General features: G+C 43.5%; 1 protein-coding gene across 36 annotated transcripts in view; it reads left to right on the top strand.

Annotated features, from left to right (window-relative positions):
* The first annotated feature begins 10,880 nt into the window (after positions 1-10,880).
* Positions 10,881-24,204, top strand: part of APBB2 (amyloid beta precursor protein binding family B member 2) — a 401,712-nt gene continuing 388,388 nt past the window's right edge. For 18 of the 36 annotated variants that reach the window (XM_024356076.3, XM_063808761.1, XM_063808781.1 and 15 more), the window contains exon 1: positions 12,908-13,173. The gene's annotated coding sequence lies outside the window, so the exon portion shown is untranslated. Of the gene's footprint in view, positions 11,088-12,897; positions 13,174-19,635; positions 19,725-24,204 lie in introns of those variants that run through there. The other 18 variants (XM_063808774.1, XM_063808764.1, XM_063808756.1 and 15 more) reach the window with 11 other exon arrangements.

The raw sequence follows: 24,204 nt of genomic DNA, 5'->3' as shown, positions 1-24,204 counted from the left end.
AGCTAATTTTTGTATGTTTAGTAGAGACGGGGTTTCACCATGTTGGCCAGGGTATTGAACTCCTGACCTCAGGTGATCCGCCTGCCCTGGCCTCCTAAAGTGCTGGGATTACAGGCGTGAGCCACCGTGCCTGGTCTATATATATGTTCTAATATCAAGTATTTTCTCCAAATTTCCTAACACATTTGTCACTCCAGGAGGATGTAGGTTTATCCTGTGATTTCCAATAATTCCTAGAATGTGTTGTATGTTCCCATGGTATAAAGAACTCAGTTTAAGAAAGAGAGACTGACTCCCAGTTCTTAGGATCTGTTTAGTCAGGAAGAATCAAGGAAGGCAGGTCTTTTGTCTCAAGCAGGAATTTAACCACTCTGAGGACCTAGAGCCACTGTGGAAAGGGGCCCTGCAAGAGGGTAATTCAGCTCAGACAGAACAGAGAGGCAGGACATGGAGCTGGAGAAAGATCCAGTTCTGATGATATCACCTTGATCCTCTAGTCCTCGTCATCACCAGCCTCTTATATTCTTCTTATAAGAATACCAGCCATGGCCGGGCCCGGTGGCTCACGCCTATAATTCCAGCACTTTGGGAGGCCAAGGCAGGCGGATCACGAGGTCAGGAGTTTGAGGCCAGCCTGACCAATATGGTGAAACCCCGTCTCTACTGAAAATACAAAAACATTAGTGGGTGTGGTGGTGCGTGCCTGTAATCCCAGCTACTCGGGGGGCTGAGGCAGGAGAATAGCTTGAACCTGGGAGGCAGAGGTTGCGGTGAGCCGAGATCACGCCATTGCACTCCAGCCTGGGCAACAGAGCAAGATTCCGTCTCAAAAAAAAAAAAAAAAAAAAAAAAAGAATACCAGCCGTATTGGATTAGGGAATACTCCTGGACTCTTGAGTTGCATTTTCTCTTTTGCTCTGGCCTGCTCTAGCCCTATGCCTTGAGGTGCCCTAATATGGTGGGTCATCGCCAACCTCAATTTAAAAAAATGAGAATTACTTTGTAAACATAGATTATTGTATGAACTATGTACCTATGTTCTCAAATGCAGTGATGGAACATTAATTATATATACATTTTTTTCCAGCTTGGCTTACTTTTTACATTTTTTTATTTTTTAACATTGTGGTAAAATACATGTAACAAAATTGACTATCTTTTTTTTCCTTTTTTTCTTGAAGCGGAGTCTCGCTCTGTCACCCAGGCTGAAGTGCAGTGGCGCAATCTCGGCTCACTGCAAGCTCCGCCTCCCAGGTTCACGCCATTCTCCTGCCTTAGCCTCCTGAGTAGCTGGGAGTACAGGAGCCCGCCAGCACACCCAGCTAATTTGTTTGTATTTTTAGTAGAGACGGGGTTTCACCGTGTTAGCCAGGATGGTCTCGATCTCCTGACCTCGTCGTGATCTGCCCGCCTCGGCCTCCCAGAGTGCTGGGATTACAGGCATGAGCCACCGCACCCGGCCTAAAATTGACTATCTTAATCATTTTTAAGTGTACAGTTCAGCAGCATTAAATACATTCCTATTGTGCAACCATCAACATCATCCATCTCCAGAACTCTTTTCACCTTGCAAAACTGAAATTCTGTATCCATAAAACAGTAACTCCCTATTCCCCCCTTCCCCCAAGCTCCTGGCAACAGGATTAGTTATATTTGAAATATAGAAGATTGTCTGAGGCCAATACCTATGGGGAGATTGTACTCCAAAACTTGAGACATGTATTGTGCCTCTTGTTATTGCAATCACATTTGAAGGATCCATTTATCAGATTTCGTGTTCGTTCTACATATTTTCACAAAATCAATACTGAAATAAGTTGGAGGTAAAGTCACTTTTTGGACCTAGGGAGTTTTTAAAGTGCAGTCAATATGTCATCACAGAAAAAGAAAATAACATTTTGCAAGAATTATTTGGACTTCATTATTTTGTCTTTGACACCTCTGACTGTCTCTAAAGTTTATAGATATTAGTTTAGGTTAATGAACATTTTCCTGGCTGGGCGAGGCGGCTCACGCCTGTAATCCCAGCACCTAGGGAGGTGGAGTCAGGTGGATCACCTGAGCTCAGGAGTTCGAGACTAGCCTGGCCAACATGGTGTAACCCCGTCTCTACTAAAAATACAAAAATTAGCTTGGCATGGTGGTGGATGCCTGTGATCCCAGCTACTCGGGAGGCTGAGGCAGGAGAATCGCCTGAACCCAGGTGGCAGAGGTTGCAGTGAGCTGATATTGCATCATTGCACTCCAGCCTGGGCAACAAGAGTGAAACACTGTCTTAAAAAAAATTTTCCTGTATAATTTTTAACTATTTATAAAGGTATTTATTTGGAATGAATAGTGTATTAGTTTCCTAGGGCTGCCATAACAAAACACACAAAACGAAAGTCTATTCCCTTGCAGTTCTGGATGCTAGAAGTTTGAAATAAAAATGAATGTCAGCAGGTTGGTTCCTACTGAGGGCTCTGAGGTCATGTCTATTCCATGCCTCTCTCTTAGCTTCTTTTGACAGCCAGCAATCTTTAGTGTCCCTTGGCTTATAAATGGATCGCTCTAATCTTTGCCTCCATTTTCCTGGGGGCATTCTTCCTGTGTCTTCACGTAGTTGTCTTCTTATAAGACTACCAGCCATATTGGATTAGGGGCCCACCCTATCCAGTATGATCATATCTTAACTAATTTACATCTGTCTGGCCTTGTTATGAAATAAGGTCTCATTCTGAGATACTAGCTTAGGACACCAACATATCTTTTTGGGTGGATGCAATTCAACCCAAAACAGTCAGCCAGGATGAGCCTGATTAATGGCTTGTGTCTTTTATAATACTCTGATAGTTTAACTATTTTTGGACTAACAGGCCAAATAGCACAATAACCAACTCATTGCCTACTACTTACTAGGTATGCAAATATGTTTGTTAAATGAATGTTGCCACCAAACAGTTTAGGAATAACAAAAGAGAAGAATCTCTTTAAAAAAAAAATTAATACCAATAAAATTCTAAAGATTTTTCATCAAAATTGATATTGGAATTATAAATTCTATGTGGAAAAGATATTATGAAAGAAGAGCTAAGTCAGTTTTGATAAACCAGGACAGAGAAGAGAGACCCACACTATCAGATATCAAGATATATTACAAAGGTATAGAAACAAAAATAGTGCAATATTACCACCCTAATAGAAGAAGTAGTCTATGAAAGGGAATAGAGAGCATAGGAACAGACCAATGAGAATTGGACATATAATAGAGGTGACATTATAAATAAGTAGCGATGGAAAGATTGTTTGATACGTTGCATTAGAACAGTTGGCTTTTTGCTTGCAAAGTTATATCCCTGTTTCACAGTGTATTAGAAAACAAATTAAAGTTTAAATGTGAGAACGAAACAAAATAAAATACACAAAACTTGTAACCTGTCAGACTGTAATAGGGAAAAATATTTTTATGACCTGAAGTAAAAAAAATTTTAAAATTTTAGAATATTTTTTCTAGTCATATTTTGAGTCATGAAAAAAATAACACATTAAAATTTGTAGAAACAGCTTTGAAATATATATATAAGATTTTAGATATTAAATATATATATATATAATATATATATGAGGAGAAAGAGATCTATCCCCTGCCTCACCTAGTATTTCCTCTTCTTCTCCTCTTTCCCTAAGTGTTCTCTTAGAAAATTCAGACTCTAGGCAAAACTTTTTCTAGTACATTTTTAATTTTGCTCTTTTTATGACAACAAATAACATAAATAACATGGATGTGATATTGTACCTAATGTTCTCAGAACTGTTATCTGATACAAACTTTAACATAATTTCAACAGAACTAAGTGTTTTTCTATTAGTGATAACTTTCTAGAGAGGATATGAAGCTATTTTACCTTTTACAAAAAGGTAAAAACTGGTAGAATATTAGCCTGCTCCACTTTTCCTGTACCCTATTCCTTCACTTCTTGGAAACTTTATTCCAAGAATTTTGCCAGTGCATGATGGAAGAAAATATATGGTGATTTGTCATGTTTACTAATGCTATAACTTTGATTTTTAAACTTTTATTGTCTAAATAAGAGTTAAATTATTACTTGCAAAGCCATTGACTTGGAAACCATTTTCATGAGAAATCATATCTCATTTGATTAAAATAAAGACAGAAAATTCAACCTCAAGGAAATCTCATTTGTCTTCTACAAATAGCATTTCAGAGAGTCAAAGAAATTAGAGGTGGAAAAATCAATTAGAGCTAATCTACCAGCTTGTCAGAAAAGATTGCTTTCTACGAAATATATTCTAGCTCTTTGTCCAGGTTAATTCTAAAAGTCTCATGGGATGGAGCACTTGTTATATCCTTTTGAAGTTTTTCCTTTTATCTAATTGACCCTACCAAGAATCTTTTTTTTTTTTTGCTAATATCTAACTTCCATATTAGCTACTAATTCTGTGCTATTACTTTTAATCATACCTCTTCCTATACTAATGTCCCTTCCCCACCAAGTTTGGTTTTTATGATCTCAGATATTTGTAAGGAGCTAGCTTTCTTTCATTTAACCTAATGACAAATGTTTGCTTGTTATAATAAGCTCTTAAAAGCAAAAGAAATCTTTAGATCTTTTTTCTCCATCTTCCTTTCTTTTCTTCTTTTGCAGACCTTGTAATGAGGCACTTAAAAGTGAAGATACTGGCAGGAACAAATAGAGAAAGGAGACTATAAATCCCTTGCTTGATCAAGAAGACTATCAATGTCTTTGCAAATTAGCAATATATATCTTATCTATCTCTGGGATGAGCAAAGCATTTTCTCTTGTAAATGATTTCTAGTTATTTTTAAATGTCTTCTCTCTCAGTGTTCTTCATTTCAGATTCCCCATTCCTATTTAATTATGTTTATATGAATTTAAAATGGAGTATTTTTTCAGGTTGGATGGTGTAATTTATGTACCCTGTGAACATGAAGGTGATGGTTTTCCTCTATTCACAAGATTTAAATTCTTGCCCTTATCATGCAGACAATTACTTGTGAGGCACCCTGCACATTGGTGCTCTGGAGTCAAGTTTCTGCTGTTTGATGATAACCAAAAGAGGGATTCTAGGAGTGGTGAGAGATATCATATAACCAGGGAAGGAGATTGCCCTGGGCATAAGAACATAAATTCCTTGTAGCCGGAACCAGTTCAATAAAATGCCAGTGTCTGCACTAACAACTCCTGGTAACCTGGGGGAAGGGCAGAGACAAAGAGTGTGATGAATTTTATTGTGTGCTTTTGTGCTCATTTGAGTTTCTATGAATTTGTGTATAGAGCTGTCTATTACCATTGTTCAGGAATGATTGAATACGTGTTTATGAAATTTACTAAATATGTTTTTCAATATTAAAAATGTACAGAAACATTTAATTAGCTTTCTCTGCTTACCAAGACACTGTCAGCACTTTAAATAACAAAAAAAGATGTGGTAGAATTTTCTAGAAAAAGGGCCCTGTACTACCTTTCACAGAGTCATAACATCTCTTTAGGTGAAAGCCTGTGCTCTGGAGCGAGACTGCCTTCTTCAGATTCTGCCTCTGTCCCTTAGCTGTGTGACCTTTGGAAAGTAATTTCACTCCCTTGGCCTCAGTTTCCTCTGTTATAAAAGAGTAATCAGCCTATCTGAGGAAAAACTATTATAAATTGAGGCTAAATTGCGTTAACATTTGGATGGTTTTGTTTGTTTGTTTGTTTTTTGAGTCAGAGTCTCACTCTGTTATCCAGGCTGGAGTGCAGTGGTGTGATCTTGGCTCACTGCAGCCCCTGCCTCCTGAGTTCAAGCAATTCTGGTGCCTCAGCCTCCCTAGTAGCTGGCATTACAGGTGTGCACCACCATGCCTGGCTAATTTTTGTATTTTTAGTAGAGAAGGGGTTTTACCATGTTGCCCAGACTGGTCTCAAACTCTGTGAACTCAAGTGATCCACTGGCCTCAGCCTCCCAAAGTGCTGGGATTACAGGTGTGAGGCACTGTGCCCAGTGAGTTAATGTTTGTGAAGTGCTTAGTACAGTGCCTTAAAAACTAATTTAATTTTTTCTTCCTTTCATTCATTAAACAGATATTTATCAAGTGTCTTCTCTGTGATGTGGCTGAAGATAGGAATTTACAGCATGGCAACAAAGAATGATACAACATCTAACTGTACTATGTGTGAAGTGCTACAAAAACATATGGCAAGCTCTGGAATCAAGAAGTGAGGAGGCCAGGTGTGGTGGCTCATGCTTGTAATCCCACGACTTTGGGAGCCCAAGGTGGGAGGATTGCTTGAGCTCAGGAGTTCGAGTCCAGCCTAGGCAACATAGTGAGACCTCATCTCAACGAAAAATAAAAAAATCATCTGGGTGTGGTGGTGCACACTTGTGGTCCCAGCTACGAGGGAGGCTGAGCCAGGGAGGTCGGGGCCTCAGTGAGTCATGAACGTGCCACAGCACTCCAGCCTGGGTGACAGAGCGAGACTATTTCAGGCAAAAGGAACGGCATAAGCAAAGGCACCAAAGTTTGTAACTGCAAGATTTGTTGGCCTGTGTGTGACCAAATATAGGTAAAGATCGTGGGGTGGGTGAGTGGGAGAGGGGATAAGATGCTCTTCCTACTTCAGCTACGTTGCAAAGGTTCAGGAACTGTGGCCACAGCAAGTGGCCCGTGGGGTTGTGCCATTGGTGACACACTGTGCCGTGGTCTTGTCTGTTATTTGCTGCCAGTCCTCCATGGATCCCGACCCTTTTCTTAACCTGATTCTCCATCTTTGGGTTGAGACAGTGAGCTGCCTGACAACTCTCTCAGAAATTATTTTTTCTGGATAAGTTAACCAGAATGAGTTCCTTTTGCTTGTAACCAAGAGATGTCTCATACAATAGAGAATGTAATCTCTTTGGCATGTCATCTGAATTTCCTAAATTTTAATCAATAAATAATGAAGTACTTCTGTAATAAAATACTTGTATTTAATATAAAAATCAAATGTAAATGTAAAACATAAAAATTTAATTGAAAATTATTTAAAATGTAAAAAAAATTCACATTGAGACAAAAGGATAAGATGGATAATTAATAATAGTGGGAACAATTTGAAGATAATCTGTATTGAGTGCTTGCCTGTGGGCCAGATACATTGTTATGAGCTTCACGTGCAATATCTCACATGCTTGGTAACAACAATAAGATATTCATGCTATGATTATTATTGTTTTCAGATGAGGAAACTGAGGGGTGAAGAGTTTAAGTCATCTGCCCAAAACTAGCAGTGGGAGAGTGATGCAGCCAGGATTTAAACCCAGGTAGCCCAAATACAGCATCTACAATCTATCTCAAATCTATGGCATCACAGATGAGCTGGTGTCCACCTTTCCCTGAAGGAGTTGAAGGAGCTTTTATAGAAGAAGTGATATCTGAACTGGACCTTAGACAGTAATCTGAACTGGACCTTAGAGAGTAAGTAAAATTCTGCCAGATAAAGAATATGTAAAAGTGTTAGTCCAGCCTGAGATTTGTGTGCAAGGGCAGAGTCGGGAAAGGCCACTACGTGCTTCCAGGAATGCCTCATGGGCATAAGTTGCTGGCGTGTGGGTGTAGTGGGGGTTGGGTAGAGGGAGAGGTATGAGCTGGGGACGGGGTGGCTGAAAAAAGAGGTTGGTAGTAGAGGAATCCAAATATATTTTTGAAATGGAATAAGGGTTGTTATATTTTTAATTTTCTTTTTATTACCAACCAAACAAGCAGCAGTGATGGAGTGATGGAGTTTGATTATGTGTCCTTCAGTTTAGTAGTTAAGATTTTATCTTTAAGCAACTGGAAGTCATCAGCGGTTTTAAAGGAGGAGAATGACATCATCAGCACCTTTTTTTAGAAGGATCACTCTGGCAGCGGTGTGAAGAAAGGGCTTGGATTGGGAGTGATGGGTGTCATCAAGGTTGGTTAGCAGGATTCTGAAATATGCATGAAAAGACAGTGAGGACAGTGGACAGTGAGGACAGAGAGGCAGGCCCACATTTGAGAGGCAGGCATTCCTGAGTTGGGAGCAAAAGGGCTTGATGATTAATTTAATGCGGGTGGTTGAGGAGGAAGGAAGAATTGAAGATGACTGAGATTTCTAGTTTAGAAACCTGAGTAATTGGGGAATGTCATTAACTGAAATAGGAGTGGAAGGAAGGAAATCATCCTATGTGAGGCCTACCAGAATCTTTACATATGTTATTTAATCTTAAATAAACCTATAATGAAAAAATTAACATGCCCATTTTGCAGATAAGAAAAGTGAGATTCAGTGAGGTAAAGTAGCTTGCCCAAGGTCACACAACTACTAAGAGCTGGAATGTGAAATAAGGTCTTACTCCAGTGCCCCTATTCTTTCCATGATAGTAGGGGACTTTATGCTTTGTACCTCTTTGTACCTCTCTACACTCTAATAATAATTTTAGTTTGGAAAAATAGGACTGAAGCTCAATGGGAAGGTAGACCATGGAAACATGGTCCTCCCAGGAATAGTGCAGTATGAAGAGAGATTGAAGGATTGCCCTAATGACATTAAGGCCCAGAGCAGCACTGTTGAATACAATTTTCTGCAGTGATGCAAATGCTTTTTACTTACATTATCCAATACAGTAGTTATTAGGCCGTATGCTACTGAGCACTTGAAATGTGGCTAGTATGAATGAGGAACCGAAGAGTTAATTCTAACTGATTTTAAGTGATTTCAGATTAAATAAGCATATGTGGCTAGTGACTGCCATATTGGATGGTTTAGGACTAGAGAAACCAGTCAGGCATAGAGGGTTCATCAAAGAAGAGGCCTTGCTGGTACCCCTGAAAAATCACTCGATATTTGATCATCTGCCTCATACCTCTGGGTAATATTGGTCCTATATTTGGGGACCATAATTTATTAGTTAGCAAAAGGTTTTTTCCTAGTGTGGACTACAAACTTATTTTACTATGTTTTATCTTTAGGAGAGTAAGTACAATACTCCCTCTCCTTTCTTATCTGAGAATCATTATAGTCGTTTTCTCTGTATTTACATTTTTCCGTACATAGTATTATTTAAGAGCTCAAGCTCCAGGAAAACTGCCTGGGTTCAAATCCCAGTTCTGCCAATGAATATTTTGTGCCTTGAGTTAGCTGCTTCACATTTGCAAGCCTCACTTTCCCTATCCATAAAATAGGGAAAATAATAGCGCTTCATTCATAGGGTAGTTGTGAGGATTGAGTTAAATAACCTATGGAAAATGCTTAGCCAGTATCTGGCACATGCTAAATAGTCAGTAAGAGTTAGCTATTCTAAAACTGGTACTGTGTGATAGTGTGTATTTTGTACCTCTGCATTTTGACATTTACTCAACTCTATTTTTGCTTCAATAGAAGGTGTTCCTCCAGATCTCTGTCAGAACATTCCAAAAAGAAATTCATTCCTCAAGATAAGAAGGTAGACAGAGTTTTGAAGAATTAGATTTTATCTTATTGCAGGCATGAGTTTTGAGTTGTTTTTTATTTCACTTTGATTACTATATTGTTAAAGTATTTAAAATCATTACAGAAGAAAATCATGACCGTGATATTTTGTTGTGATCATTAAAATTCCCTTGGTTTAAGCTCAAACCGTTGCACATACACCACACAATCAAATAATAATACTAGAAGTTCTTAATGTTGGCACAGAAGATTTCTTGATGTTTTGTAGTTATACTGTTTTTTTTGTTTTGTTTTGAGATGAGGTCTTGCTGTGTGGCTCAGGCTGGAGTGCAGTGGCTATTCACAGGCAAGATCCTACTGCAACTTTGAACGTCCAGCCTCATGTACCCTCTTGCCTCAGCCTCCCCAGTAGCTGGTACTACAGGCTTGGGCCACTGCACCTGACTCATACCTGTTTAATTGAAATATTTAATGCCTAGACTCTGGCTATTCAATGCCACTTAGAAGTGGCTGGATATTTGTTGATCATGGACTATTTAAAGACTAATGACGTCACAGGTAGGAACAAGTAATAGGATCCCTTTTGTTGTCACCTATTTTGTATTTTGTAATCTTTGGATTGTAAAACTGCATTGTAATATAGTATTGCACTCCCTACGGTGTTTGTGCAAAAAACATTTTTTTTTTTCCCCATTAGATTGGAATTTTGAGAAATCTGGCTTCAAGTGCCACTTCTGCCTTTGGTTTGTCTAAATAAAGAAGTCATTTATTTCTCTGGGCCACAGAGAGGTAAATGTCATCTGTAAAGTCTAAGAGTTGATCTTGATTTGATTCTAGAATGGTCTTGAAGTATCCTTCCAAATAAAATTCCTTGGATCTGCCTCCTTCCCCCAACTCCCTAGGAGGACCTTTGGCCTTAAGGGACTTAAGAGAGGTCATTTTTATCTACTGTTCACAGCGTTTACTTCCATGCTTTAAAGAACATGCTCTTGGAATATTCTTGGATATTTCATTTCCTTGGAAAACAACTAATGGGTGAGTCAGCATGAAGAAAAAACCCACTCACAATAGATATAAAAATTGCATGAAGTGGTGAAACGAGAAATGATTTTCTTTGTAAACTGAAATGATGAGGTATGCAGAAACCAATTACTTATTTATAAAATGAGCGCGCGGTGGGAAAGCTTTATGTAGCAAAGCTAAAGTGCTGTTACATATTTAGCAAGACAGAGGGCATGGAGATTCCTCTCCATACTGCCTTAAAACTGCTGTTAAACGTTCCTTTCAGTGAGGGAGACAATGTGTTGGGAGGCGGAAGAAGGAAGGAAGCAAGGGAAGGGTCAAAGCCTTCCCTCCGGCCCCGATCAGTCCCCTCTGTAAATTCATAATTAAGGGAATTTCCTCCTGCAGCTGCGCAACGCTTGGTGGCCGTTTCGACGTCACTGTCAGGGCATTTCAGGGATTTTGTGTGCCCAGGCAGTGACTTCCCGACTTCTCCGGCGTATCCCCGACGGGGCGCAGAACACCGCCCGTGGCGAAGTCGGGCCGGGGCAGTTTGGGAACCCGTCCCCGGGAGCTCAGCGGCCAGAGGAGGGCGCGGAAGTGTTTCCTGGGTGAGCGCGGCAGCGGGACCCGTTTCCGGAAGGCTGATTGCATCAGGTGTGGAGCAGGGCGCCTCCTCGGCCCAACCTGGCGGCCTCTGCGCCTGCGCGCGCCGCCCCGCCCCGCCCCGCCGCCGCGGACTCCACCGCGGGTTTTCCTCTCCGTCGGGAAGAGACCGACCTGGGAGGGGCAGGCTCCGCTCACCTACCCCGGACCCCCGAGAGAGAGCGGGGTGGCCAGGCCGGGTTCCGGGGATCTGAGGGGAGCTGTGAGGTCCGGGAATAGAGTGCCTTGGAAAGAGGACTCGTCTGCAAGGTTGGAGGCTGGTCGATCTCCGCTCCTGACGGGAGTGGTGGTCTTGGGCTGGTTTCCTTGCCTCTTTGGCCTTGAAGATCACAGACTAAGAACCACAAGGCTTTCCAGTTCAGAGAGCCTGTATTTTCCCCAAGAGGTCTACTGTGGCCCTCGACTGTCCTTGGTCCACGGACGTGTTAGGTGGATCTTGGGGTGCAGAGACTCAGTCCCAAGAGTAAACACTTTTCATGAATTTATAGGGATTTCTCTGTGACAGTATTGTTTTTATGTTGTAGGAAGGAGGGACACGATTGCTGGCCTCCAGCTCGGTCTGAGGGAGATAATCGTTAATTGGAGAGGTTATTGGAGTGCAAAAGTCAGAAACCACCTTCCACAAGGCAGCCCCCCTCCCATCCCTTCGTAACAACCTCACTGAGTCTGCATGAGGGTCCCTCTATACACTCTATTCGCACCTTGTGCATTTCCCTCCCAGCACTCTACCTGTTTGAAATAACCTTTTTGAGTGATTATTTGATAGGTGTCTGTCACCCGGCCGGACTATAAATTCCATGAAAGCAGGGGCCTGGGCTTTTAAATTCACCACTATCCTCAGGCCTAGTACAAGACCTCGTGGATCCTTAATAAACTCATGTAGGAAAGAATAAAGTAATGCCCACCCCACTGCATAGAGTCCTCATAGGAAGAATCACGTGAGTTTTTAATTCGCGATCCTCGGTAGGACTGTGTATGTTTGTGTATGGGTAGGGTTCTCTAAAGTGTATAGTCCTCATACCAGCAACATCAGCATCCCATGGGAACTTGTTAGATATACAGATGCTTGGGCCCCACCACATATCTACCCATTCAGAGACACAGATTGGGACTCAGGGATTTGTACTTCAGCAAACCCTCCAGGCGATTCTGATCCAGGCTCCAGTTTGACAACCGCTGCCCTGGTGAAGAGCAATCCTAAGGATACTTTGGGGATGTCATTCACAGCGTCTGGGGCAGAGCACAGTTTACCATTTACTGAGACTCGACTCTTATCAGGGCTTTGTTTGCACGCTTACAATTAGAGTTATAGATAATATTATTGGCAATGGAAAGGAATACCTCCTTTTCCTCTCCGGCAGTTGTATTTCTCCCCTGATATTATCTTGTGATTTCCGGATCAAAGAAGAGTGTGTGTGCGGCATGTGCCTGGGGGTGGGGATAGGAGGTAGAAGGAAGGAGAAGGTGTCGCCTACAACTTGCAGTTAGCCTGGGTGGGTGTGGGCAGCTCTCCTGTGGGGACATTTTCCTATTGCAAGGGAATGCTGGCGTGTGGGAGAAAAGCCAGGGCTAAAGTAACCCAACTGCCTTTTGGTGCAGACAGACACCAGCCACATGGAGGGGATACCCGGGCTGCACTGCACGTCCTGCCTTTGGGTCTTACTGGGGCACCCATTGCCTCCCTGCGTGTTCCCAGGCGATTGGGGAGCGTGCCTCCCGCAGGCCCTGCCGCCTCCACCTGCAGGGGTCGCCCTGGGAGCGCGGCCCGCCTCCTTCTGCCCGGCCCCCAGCCCCCGGCCCCGCCTTTCTCCCATTCGGCCCCCGCCCCGCCGGGTCCCTCCAGCCTTCCCTCGCGCAGCCGCTGCCAAAGCCTGGAGAAGTGGAATCTCGTCAGCGCCGCTCCCTGCGCGGGACTCGCGGAGCGGCACTGAGCATGCTCAGTTGCCGGAGCCCGTTCTGGTCTCAAGTAGGAAGCTAGTGCGCTGTAACCGCATCTGATCTGGGCGCTCCGGGAAGGGCGAGACTGGAGCAGAGCCGCTGGGCGCCGGAGCCGAGGCGAGCGCCGCGCGCACCACTGGTGAGCCCCGCTTTCTTCCTTGCCTTTGCCCCGGATTCCGGGGCAGCACGAGAGTGCTGGGGAAACACCCGGGTAGCGGCAGCAGCGTGCGGCGAGCGGCTGCGGGTTCCCCCGGCGGCTTCTCCTCTGCTCCCGGCCCCGGGGCTGCGCGTCCACTGCCGCCCGCTCAGCCGCAGCCACACCTGCAGCAGCTGCCGCGGCATCTGCAGCGGGGCGCCTGCTGCGGAGTCCCGTGCGCCCTGCGCCCGCGCCGCAGGGCCAGTGGCACGGCGACTGCGGGCTCACTCTCCTTGACTTCCATCCCTCCCGCTTCCCGGCGCCCTCTTTCCCTCAGCAGCCCCGGCTTGGCAGGGCCTGGGGCGGGGGAGACCGGGTTGGAGGCGGTGCGCCCGGGTGGGGACTGCAGAGGGGAAAAGTGAGGGTGGGCGCCTGCGGGAAGAGCGCACACCCCCTTGTCCTGGCACCGGCCTCCGCTGTGCCGCTCGGCTGTCTCTCCCGGGCGGCAGCGCGCTCCTGCCGGGGAGTTGGAGCCGGGGTTGGCTTCTCCACGAGGGGTTCAGAGGCCAGCCCATGAGACATGAAAGGGGGGAAAAGTTCCTTTTCCCCCTCGGTGGCAGAGAGAGCGTTTAACTAGAAAATGGCTGTGCATAGGGGACCGACTCGAGGAAACTGGCCACTGGGACCCGAAAGCCCCTGCGATGCCCGCCGGGCGGAATGGAGGGTGGTACGCTAGAAATGACATTTGTGCGGCGAGAACAGAGCTGGACGGAGGGAAGGATGCTGAGACCCATAGAAAAAATGAAAGGTGGTCTTCACGTCGGTGAAGTGGTGTAGACTACGGGTTCGGGGCAAACAGCCGAGGGAGCATGGGACTAGAATTCAAAAAAATAAATTAATTTGGATAAATCATATGTGGAGTTGTCACCGACCGTTCTGTAGTCAAGTTCTGCGCGGTTTTAGAGCCACGACTGTCACAGACGTTTTTGGATGGATTGAGTGGTTGAGGAGGGTTAAAATTGAGAGAAGAATAAGGTCAGTGTCGGAAGCTCCAACTGGGCTCTCGGAGGGGACAGTTTGTTTAAGTCCCTCAGTCACTGGCTTTACATTGTGTCTAATTACTTACGTGAAATACCCAAAGGATTATCATAAAATGATGCCATCGGTGGTGTTTGAATTCCAAGGAATGAGGAAACTTTGTGAGGTTGGCATGGGTTTATCATTTGTTTTAATATTTCACTGATTTTAGAAAAACAAACACAATGGCAGTTTGATCTGTTGTTTCTGGAGTTTACTCTCTTAAATCTTGCTTTTTTTTTTTTTCTTGTCATGGTTTCAGATTTAAAATCTTGTCCCCAAATGGCCATAATAATGCAGAGTATTAGAATTTGTGTGGCTGGCCTTTTAGGAACAGATGGAATCCTTGAAAGGGGATTTCTTCATGAACTTAGGTAGCAACCTTCTCGTTTTCAACTTGTAGCTTGTAAGCAATATTTGTTCAACAGTTGTTTATCATAACTTGCAACATCCTAGAAATGGCATCGTTCGTGAAGGATGGTATTTGTGGCGAGAATGGGGTAACCTCCAGGCTGGGGAAATGCCGAGAGAACACAGGTGGCAGTAGAGTACAGTGGGCTGATCATAGGGCGGAAGGTGGTGGGGTACAAGTACAAGATTTCAATTGCTGTTCTTTCGTTGTCCATGTACTGTATGACCCCGAAGTCACCGACAGTCTTCGTAAACTGGATGTAACCACGTCTCTAGATATTTGCTGAGAGCCTTTGAGAGACGACTCTAAAGTTGAGATCCTTTCCACAGAAGGTTTTTAGGTCCTATACTTTTATTCCCTCTTCAAATGGATACTTTTAACTGAATAAATTCACCTTCAAGGAGCCAATGTGAACCGGCTTTCTGAAATTTTTATAAAGTGGTAATTGAAAAGCTGGATGGTGAGGTGGGAGGATTGCTTGAGCCTAGGAGTTTGAGGCTGTAGTGAGCTATGATCACGCCACTGCACTCCAGCCTGGGCAACAGAGTGAGATCCTGTTTCTGAAAAAAAGAAAGCTTGATGAGCTAAAGTGCAAAATACTGGTGTTTACACTTAGCTGGAGTAGTGTGAATACTGACTCCAAAATTACTTGGGAAAAAACTATTGCATATATTGTAAGAATCCACATGTACAAACATAAAATATTTTTAAACTGGTACTTTTTGTCATGTTTCAACCTTTTGATGACTGTTTTCTTTTCCTGCCACCAGAAAAACAACAGCATATGAACATTGAATTCTTTTATTTTTCTGTTACCACAGGAATGAATACTGAAAGCCTTGCCATAATATTAGAATAGTGATGTGTGTGGACTATCCTGAGTACTGGATATCTAAATTTATCTTTTAAGAAAAATGGAAGGGAGAGCATCGGAAGAATAGCTAATAGATACTGGGCTTAATACCTAGGTGATGGGTTGATGTGTGCATCAAACCACCATAGCACATGTTTACCTGTGTAACAAATCTGCACATCCTGCACACGTACCTGGAACTTAAAAGTTGAAGGAAAAAAAAGAAAAATGGTATGTCATGTCTCTGTACCTTTTTCAGTTTCATTTTTAAAATAGACAATACCTGGCCGGGTACGGTGGCTAACGCCTATAATCACAGCACTTTGGGAAGCTGAGGCGGGCAGATCACTTGAGGTCAGGAGTTTGAGACCAGCCTGGCCAAGAGGTAAAACCCCCGTCTCTAAAAAAATACAAAAATTAGCCGGGTATGGTGGCTCCCGCCTGTAATCCCAGCTACTGGGAAAGCTGAGGCAGGAGAATCACTTGAACCTGGGAGGTGGAGGTTACAGTGAGCCAAGATCGCGCCACTGCACTCCAGCCTGGGCAAAAGGGTGAGACTCCGTCTCAAAATAAATACATAAATAAAATAAATAAGTAAATAAATAACAAAACAAAACTGGACAATACCCTTGTGATATAACACCTTAAGTTTTCTGGGGGCGGGGGAGGGGAGCAGGTGGGACAGACTTTTAGGAAAATATTGTGATAAGTTATTACTGGTTATGGGGGGAATACTTATTTTCCTACATGGGGTTAGGAAACCAGCATTTGTTCAGTGCCTATTATTATTATTATTATTTTTGAGACAGAGTTTCAGTCTGTCACCCAGGCTGGAGTGTAGTGGCGCGATCTTGGCTCACTGCAACCTCTGCTTCCCAGGTTCAAGTAATTCTCCTGCCTCAGCCTCCTGTAGCTGGGATTCCAGGTGCCCGCCACCACGCCTGGCTAATTTTTGTAATTTTAGTAGAAATGGGGTTTCACCATGTTGGCCAGGCTGGTCTCCAAGTCCTGACCTCAGGAGGTCCACCAGTCTCGGTCTCCCAAAGTGCTGGGATTACAGGCGTGAGCCATCACGCCTGGCCTGTTCAGTGCTTTTTATGTGTCCTATTATCCTATTAAGGTTTTGTATATATCATCTTATGCTGTAAACATCTATGCATAAATGTCAGCTGTCTAAGAAAACCCCTCTGAAAAGGTAGATGCTCGTGATTTCACAGCAATAGAGCTTTAAACTTTTATCTTATATGAAAATATCTTTAATTGATTCCATTATTATTCAGTAAGCATTCTCTTTTAAAGCATCTTTGATTTGTTATTTAGAATTAAATTTGATTGGAACTGCATATCTTCAGAATGATTTGAATGTTTTCAAGAAGCTTCTATCCAGATTTTAAAACTGTTTTGTGTTCATTTATTTTCAATAATGTTGCACTACCAACAAATGAAATTAGATGTCAGAAGATAAACCCAGATTAGCCATTTTGATTTTAATGTGTTATTAGTGCATATTCTGCATGCTGATATGTGTTGATGGCATTTCTCTCAGCCGAAATGGTTTGTCAGAGGCAGAGTAACAGACTCTCCATAATAAAGGGTCTGGGGGGATTTGGAGGAAAGACTACTAACCAGGGACCCCAAAGACTTGCCTTTGCGGCTGGCTTGTCCCTTACTTCAATTCACTGTGTTACCTGGAAAAAGTCAGTTATGTCTCTGGGCCTGTTTTCCCATCTGTAAAATGAGAGAGCTGCAGTCACCCTCTGGTTGTCTGTCGGGTCCTTCTTGTCCCAGTCTAGAGATCTGTGATGCAGCCATTCGAGGAGAGAGGTCTTCGTTTAAGAGCAGGGGTCCCCAGCCCCCTGCTTCGGACCTGAACTGGTCAGTGGCCTATTAGGAACCGGGCCATAGAGCAGGAGGTGAGCGGCGGGCAAGTGACCTTTACCACCTGAGCTCCACCTCTCTCAGATCAGTGGTGGCATTTGATTCTCACAGGACTGTGAACCCTGTTGTGAACTGCACATGTGTGGGATCTTGGTTGTGCACTCCCTATGAGAATCTACTGCTTGTTGATCTGAGTTGGAACAGTTTCATCCCAATCCCCAACCCCATCCGTGGAAAAATTGTCTTCCATGAATGCTGTCTGGAGACCACTGGTTTAGAGCATTATTTGGAGGTGATTTTGTGTTTCCCTGTCTGGTTTGTCACTGCTTTGTCGAATGCCCTTCTTTTTTTGCCCAATTCCTACTTCCCTTATAGTTTTCATTTGTTATAAAATGGTTGTCATAAAATTAACTTTATGGCCCTGCCAGTCTAGTTAGCAGATAAGGTAATGATTAGATTTGGGTAAAGTGTATTCGACATTTGAAACTACTTCATAGCATTTTCTGCGGGGAGACTTTCTGCTCTTGAGCACACAGATAGTCTGAGAAAGAAACCTCTACCTAGGCTGCAGGGGAGGGGGTCCTGTGCTTTGCTTCCCAGGCCCACCCTTGTGAAATTTTGGCAAGCCTTTCCTGTGTCCCAGCCTTTGTCTCCTCGCCTTGATGAGAAATGCAGCCCTTGGTCTCTGGAATACGACTTTCACTCTCATTTAACGTTAGCCCTGTCACTGTGTTGGACAGATGCCTGTGATTGGCTGCTGCAGTAGCAGGAGTGGTGGCTGGTGAAATGTGTCTACTCAGTGTCATTAGCAGGATCATGAGCTTTTTTTTCTTTTTTCTTGGCAAGCTGCGATGGGGCAGAGAGCAAAGGAAACCAATCCCATTTGGTGTTTTTAGTGCATTTTGCTTTCAAGAGGCTCACAAAACTCAGCCTCATTAACCTTTAAGTGAGTCAGTGAGGAGTTGTTATCCCATTGAAATAATTTTTAATAAAGGGAGAGTGACTCTAGTTCCTCTAATGACCAGGCTCCAGGGTTCCTGGACCCCTGTTAGGAGTGGGTCATTAACTCCAGACATTAGATGAGAGCTGGGAGAGAGGAAGGGCATAGAGGGTGGAAGGTCAAGTCACACAACTGGGCAGGAAGTAAGAAGCTTGATCAGTTTAAAGGTATTAGAGCTCTTTGTGTGTAGAGTTACAGGAGATATTCCCTTTCTATATAATTTATTTCCATGGTGTTTGAATCTTATCTTGTTTTCTGTAATGGACGTATATTTATTTTATAATCAGAGAAAAATCCTAATATATAATTTATTGGTATATAAAATGTACAGATTCACATGGACAAATACGAGAAGAGAACATGGAAAGGAATGGTATAGAAAAGGATGGATTAAAGCTTTTCTTTGTTGTTGGTTAATGACTTGACAGTGGTTATAAACAAAGTTTACCAGTTCTACCCTGTCTTTTCCTCTTGTGGAAATCTTGCAAACTTTGTTTGCTAGGTAATAACTGAAGTTCCCGAAGTGTAACTCATTGGCAAGTATGCTTCAGGAATGCTTAGAGTGGGAGGAAGAGTGTCGTTTTTTTTAAGTTGATGAAAAGGAATGCAGAAACCGGGAGCAGTGGCTCATGCCTGTAATCCTAGCACTTTCGGAGGCCAAGGCAGGTGGCTCACTTGAGGTCGGGAGTTTGAGACCAGCCTGGCCAACATGGTGAAACCCCGTCTCTGCTAAAAATACAAAAATTAGCCGGGCATGGTGGCACGCGCCTGTAATTTCAGCTACTCAGGAGGCTGAGGCAGGAGAATCGCTTGAACCCAGGAGGTGGAGGTTGCTGTGAGCTGAGACCGCGCCACTGCACTCCAGCCTGGGTGAAAGGGCGAGACTCTGTCTCAAAAAAAAGAATGCAGAATATTGGAATCGAGGTAGAAGGAAAAACGTGTGTTTAAGAGGGTGAGATAGATTGGAGAGACTGCGGAATTCCAGAGGGTAAAGGGAAATGCCATTGTTGAAGAAGGAAGGCCTGGCATTACTGGAGGTACGGGATATGTCCCTGTCGTGTAAGTCAGAGCTCAGTTTCCACACAATTTAAAAGTAAGTGAGTATCTCCTATATGCAGAGCATAATGTTAGCCCCACAGGTCATTTATTGTTGGTTAGTGGTTTTCACTGTTCTTATCACAATGATAGTAATGATGTAGTGAATGTGTCATAATTGTTCAAATAAGAAGATATGTCCTTTTCTCTGATACTCTGCCTTTCTCATTTTTGGGTAAGATTCTTTTATGATTTGATGGGAATATTTTTATCTAGCCGCTGAATGGTCCACGAAATTGGTAAGTCTGGGAATCTGGGCCTGAGATGCAGGGAGGCCTGCCCTTGGGATTGAGTTGAGTCATGGAGGCCAGGCCAACATGTGGAGTTCGTGGGTCAGCTGATGGGGCCCCTGGGCTTTCCAGGAATATAGAGTCACCCAAGGTCCTAGGAACTGTGAATGAGCTAATTTTGAAAGTGCCCTAGGAGCCAGTGACTATTTTTGAATTATAGCTTGAGAATGACAAGGAAAGCACCAAGATGAAAGATGAGGGTGTAAGGGAACAGAATGGGCAAGTGGTTGAAGTGTGAATTTCAGCAGGTGAACCTCAAGATGTATCTTGACATTTGATTCTTTGCATGCAGGCCTCTTTCTGGCAAAACAACACTCTTTAGCAATTCTTAGTTAGTGATTCTAGGAAATGGTGATGGGTGAAAGCCATAGAACCTAGAATTGTGTAATAGCCAGCTTGGCCCAGACCTCTGCAGTATCATTCCCTCCAGGGTGAGCCTTGAATTGCTGGAGGAAGCTTCAGAATGATTTGCTCATGGAATTGCTGTTATTCACCTTTAGTTTTGGTTGCTATTGTGGGGTGAAGAAGGAGTGTCAAAACAATAACAACAAATTATTTCCTTTTTTTTTTTTTTTTTTTGAGACGGAGTCTCACTTGGTCGCCCAGGCTGGAATGCAGTGGCTTAATCTCAGCTCACTGCAACCTCCACCTTCCAGGTTCAAGCAGTTTTCCTGCCTCAGCTACCCAAGTAGTTGGAACTACAGGTGCCCGCCACTGTATCCGGCTAATTTTTGTATTTTTAGTAGAGGTTGGGGTTTCACCACTTTGGCCAAGCAGGTCTCGAACTCCTGACCTCAAGTGATCTGCCCGCCTCAGCCTCCCAAAGTGCTGGGATTACAGGTATGGGTCCTCTCCCTGGCAGCATCCTGCTTGCTCTTTGGTGCTGGCTCTGTTCTTACCTTCTGATCTTCATTCTGTTTCTCAGGTAGACTTCTGTCCTGGGCAAGAGTCGACCTGCCACATTGAGTATCCCAATTTGCTAGGTGGTATTGTTTGTCAGTGGAAGTGAATAAATCAGAATTTCCTTAGCATGAGTTAGGTTTCTTGAGTTGTTTCATTCCTGGGGGAACTAATACCGTTAAAATTTCCTTGACATTTCAAGAAATGATCATATACCACATTGCAAATTTTGAACACAGCAGAGGCATGATTTGGGTGTAGAGACACCTTGGGAAGCATTGATTCAGACTCAGATTCTTCAGATTATCTGATCAGAACCTCTTGTCCTCTCCAAGAACCAAGGTCTGTGTATACCTTTTCCAGGACACTGGTGAAGAGAGACATTCATTTGGTGACATCCAGAAGCCTCGGCTTCATTTGTTCCTTCCTTTGTTCAGCAAATGCTTATTGAGTACATACTTTGTGCCAGGCACTGTGCTAAGTTCAGGAGGACAGAGAGGAATGTACTAGAACATTGGTTATAGGGTGCTGCAGTAGAGGCACATGTGTGATGGGAGTGGAGGGGAAGGAAGGCTGTCCTAATCCTGCGAGAGTGGCAAGAGCTGTGGCGAGTGACTCCTCATGTAAAATTCCCACTACAGCAAACCCTTCAGCTGCTTCCTTTGTCATCTTTCCTTAACTCAATTTTATTCCTGCCTACCACCCAGGATTTGCTATTCCTTTTGTAAGGGAACTCGGGATTTGGCCTTTCAAATCTCTGTGGCAGTAGTTCTTAAGCAGGACAGTTTTGCTCACCGGGGAACATTTGGCAGTGACATTTTGGTCATGGTGACTGTGGAGGGATAACTACTGGCATCTAGTAGGAAGAGGCTAAGAATGCTACTAAATATCCTACAACATGTGCAAGGATAGCCCTAGAAGGAGGCAGCAGGGGTTTAGTGGTCAAGTCCCAGTGCTGCTCTGCAATTTAATAGCCATATGACAAAGGGCAACAGAATTGTACTTTGACAACAGAATTACACAGTGCTCAGTTTGCTCATCTGCAAATAGGAATACTAATTGTGCTTATATAATATGATTGTTGTGAAGATTTCATCAGTGAATGTATAAGGGCAGAGAACAATACTTGATGTGAGATAAGACCTTACTTAACGAGTATTTTTATTTTTAGTTTTAAACAAAAACTTTACCTTTTGACTCTAAAGAGCTTAAGTTTAGAGTATCCAGGGCAGTTGAGCTTGTAGCCCTACCTGTAAGTATGCTTTGGTGTAGGAAATGGCCATAGTTTTTGTGTTTTTCTAGTTCCTTTTTGTCCGTTGGCTTTATTTCCCATTGTCTCATCTCTTGAGATTTTTAATAGCTTTGCCTTTCATCCCTTTTTTCCCAGGGACCCAAATTTATGCCCTTAATGAGCTTTTCCCTAGAGGGCTGAGAATTATATTTATGATTTTCCTTAGCTCTGTCTATTTTGGGAATGGTGAGAAAATGGGAAGCGGGTCAGGGGAGATGTTGCATTACTTCCTGATTGTCATAGCTCCCTTCTCTGTAAAATCCCGTGAAGGATTGAGAGGCAGGTGGTAGTGCTTGCTTAGTAACTCTTCCCTTTACACCCACCAGCTCCACTCCCAAGTTGGGTGCCTACTACTTCCAAAATACCCTGTAATTGGGTCACAACATTATCTGCCTGCTTGGAATCATATCTAAAAATCAAAGCAAAGATGAAGACTATGTCAGCAGGATTTGAAATGTTTCCATCCTCTGCTTTGAGGCTTTGCAGAATTATTCTGAAAACAAAAAAGGTAAACTTGTTATCCCAATGAGGTGGCAGTTTCTATGTGGCCTAGAATTATGCCTAATTTTTGCTTGTAAAAGGGCTCAAACCATGATCCTTTCTGACTTTCCACAGGGATGTGAGCTTTTGTGGACATCACTCAACAGATCAGATTTACTGTTGAATTTTCATAACATAATTGACTTGGAAAGCATTTCATTCTGTATTTTGAATGGTGACTAGAGAGAAATTAAGAAGCTCAGTTGTTATATCTTTCGAATTCCTTTCCCATGACACAGTCATCTCTCCCCTGAATGAGAGCAGTGGCCTCCTGGCTTATCCAGCTCTGTTCACTCAGTTTGGCTTCCCAAGTGCTGGGCACTGTTCCAGATGCCACACGTGGACACTGACCAGGATGGCCACTGCCTCTACCTGCTCGGAGCTCTGGGTCTGTAGAGAAAGGCTGACAGCTAAGGAATGAATGACGGTACTATGTGATACGTATTACTGGGAGAAATACTCAGTGCTTCCCAGACGAGCACTTATCCTGCTTGGGTGTGGGGAGTGTGTGGGGCAAAGCTTCCAGGAGAAGGGATGCTAAGTCTATTCCACAGTGCACCTGGACCTCTATCTTATGGTTCCTTAAGGCACCCTGACTCTAGCTCCCGCATGGAGCCTGCTGTTTCTGAATGCGTGCCTCCACCTTCCCTCCCACCTCGGTTGCTTCTCACCTTGGAGGCTGCACTTGCCTTTTTCCTGGTCTCTTTCTGTTTCTATTGTACACTGTCTCCAAGGTGATCTTCTGAAATCTTCTGCAGTTCTGGGCATATCATCCCAACTCTTCAGGGGCTCCTTGCTGCCCTCAGGATGAAGTCTAAGCTTTTTGATGAGGCACCGAACATATTTCATGATCTGCTTTCCATCTCGTTCTTACGACATGCCAGATTTTCTCTGGCCTTTCGGCTTTTATCCCCTGTTGCCATTGCCTGCGACCATCCCTCCTGTCTGTCCTTTACCGCCTTTCAGTACTCCTTCAGGAAGTAGCTTAAACATTATTCTCTGATATCTTTATGGTTCTTGCTTGGCACAGCAAGTGGGAAAGTGGACAAGGTGGGGCAGGCTCACTGAAAATTTTCATTTGAGAGAGTCCAGGATGGGTCTTTTTGAAAAGCATGTTTGTTAAGATAAAACAATATAGAGTAAAAGTGTTTGGTTCAGTTGTCAGGGATGTGAGGAGACATCCATCCTAGGCTGCTGATTTCTCATGCTTGGAGCAGTTTCCAGAAAGATGCAGTGGGGTTTGACTGAGGAGAGGATTGATGGAGCTGGAGACATAAAGGGAGACGGCCCAGGAAACAGTTCACACAGGAAGGGAACCAGGCCTGGAGTACTGGGGAGAATTGGGGCTTACAGCTCCTGGAGGTTCCTACTGTTTCTGGGAACTTAGACTTTGGGGCCCCCTTGTTAGTGGACTCTGTATTCGTGGCATTTCTGCTCTCCCTAAATGAGATAGGAAGTATGAACACTGAATATGTTGGATACTATTACTGTGGACAGGGTCTCCATGTTCCAGAATTCAGGGGGGAAAGCCTCCTGCATTCAAATCCCAATTATTTGAGCAGAAAATATGTGAATGGGGTGAAACAAAATTAACACTGACTGTTCTTATTCATGAGACTTGGCAATCAGATCACTGTCATTTTCTAAAAATGCCTCTTTTCCTAAGATTTGAGATTATTTCTACTAAGATAAATAAAG

Source organism: Pan troglodytes, chromosome 3, assembly GCF_028858775.2.
Source record: "Pan troglodytes isolate AG18354 chromosome 3, NHGRI_mPanTro3-v2.0_pri, whole genome shotgun sequence".
Lineage (NCBI taxonomy): Eukaryota > Metazoa > Chordata > Mammalia > Primates > Hominidae > Pan > Pan troglodytes.
The sequence above is the reverse complement of the archived record's forward strand: the minus strand, read 5'-3'. Positions and strand labels throughout refer to the sequence as shown.